This window comes from Octodon degus, unplaced genomic scaffold, assembly GCF_000260255.1.
Source record: "Octodon degus isolate 3935 unplaced genomic scaffold, OctDeg1.0 scaffold00045, whole genome shotgun sequence".
Classification (NCBI taxonomy): Eukaryota; Metazoa; Chordata; class Mammalia; order Rodentia; family Octodontidae; genus Octodon; species Octodon degus.
This window is the reverse complement of record NW_004524621.1, coordinates 341,122-342,377: the sequence shown is the minus strand read 5'-3', so window position 1 is coordinate 342,377 and position 1,256 is coordinate 341,122. Positions and strand designations below refer to the sequence as shown.

The window sequence follows — 1,256 nt, the reverse complement described above, 5'->3', positions numbered from 1 at the left end:
CACTCACCGGGCCGATGGCGGGCGCTCGCGCCGCTCCCTCCGGTGAGTCTCAGCCGCGGGCTCCCGCGCCGCCGCTCTCCGCCCCCGGCGCCCGGCTCCCCGCGTCTCTGTCCTCGCCCTCTTTTGGTCTCGGTTTCTCCGGCTCAAGGTTCCAGCAGCGCCCGGGGCCGGGACAGGCGGCAGCCCCTCCCCGGCAAATACCGCAGTCCCCGGGCCCCCGAGTCCCGGTGGCGGCGGCGGAGGCCCGGCCCGGCCCGGCGCGGGAAGGCGGCGGCGGCGTTGGCGAGGACGGGCGCCGAGGGGCGGCCGCTCCCGGCGGCGGCGGTTGCTTCTTCCCGAGGAGGATTTTGTAAATCTCACAAAATGGCGCGCGCTCCGAACCTGCGCAGCGAGGAGCGCCGGGGCCCGAGCGGCGGCAGCGAAGACGGCGGCGGCTTCGGCTTCTCGTCAGGAGCGCCCCGAACCGCCCGCCCCCGAGTCCCGCGCAGGCAGACAGACAGACACTTGCGCACACACTCGCACACGCGCGCACACTCGCCCTCGCACACGCTCCCTCGCACACACTCGCACACTCACACCGGTCCCGCCCGCTCGCCGGCGGCAGCAGCGGCACCAACAGCAGGAACAGCAGCAGCACAAGCGGCGGCGGCGGCGCCTGCACCCCCCGCTCGGGGCGTCCGCTCCTTCAGCCCGACCTGGGCCGCGATCCGCAGCAGCGATGGCAGCAGTCTCCCCGGATCCCCCCGCCGCAGTTGCCGCCGCCACCCCCGCCTCACTCCAATGGGGCTTTTTATTATTATTCGGGCGGGAAGCGAAAGGGTTTAAAAAAAAACCAACCAACAAAATGGCGACGGACCGACCCGGTCGCTATAGCAACTGTCAATCAAAACGCAAAACCCCGGCTGACGTGCTGACGTCCTTCTCCCGCCCTCTTCGGCACCAAACTGGAGGGCGGGGCCTGTTGCTCGGGTAACAGCAGATTCCGTTCCCTCCTTTCCCTCGCCCCTTGTCCCCAGCCAACCACCCAACCCCCTCAGGTCACGTGAAGGATAAATTCGGAGCTCGGGCCCGCTACGGGTGTCAGAGGAGGGCGCGTGATTCGCTCAGGGGAGGGGAGAAGGGGGGAACGGACAGCCGTGGGAGGGAAAAGGAAGGGGACGGGGGCCAGGCGACGACTGGCCGCTGCGCGAGCAAGCGAACGGTTGCCCGCCGCCTCCTGGCCGCCCCGCCCCGCGCCCGCGCTCGCGCCCGCGCTG

At 70.9% G+C, this 1,256-nt stretch overlaps 1 protein-coding gene across 3 annotated transcripts in view; it reads right to left on the bottom strand.

The window, feature by feature from the left end:
• The window catches only part of Dyrk1a (dual specificity tyrosine phosphorylation regulated kinase 1A), a 164,521-nt gene that overhangs the window by 162,434 nt on the left and 831 nt on the right, over positions 1 to 1,256 (bottom strand). Inside the window, exon 1 of one of the 3 annotated variants that reach the window (XM_004631758.3) lies at positions 8 to 220. The exons of 1 other annotated variant lie outside the window; for it this stretch is intronic. The gene's annotated coding sequence lies outside the window, so the exon portion shown is untranslated. Of the gene's footprint in view, positions 1 to 7; positions 221 to 1,256 lie in introns of those variants that run through there. One more of the 3 variants, XM_004631759.3, reaches the window with a different exon arrangement.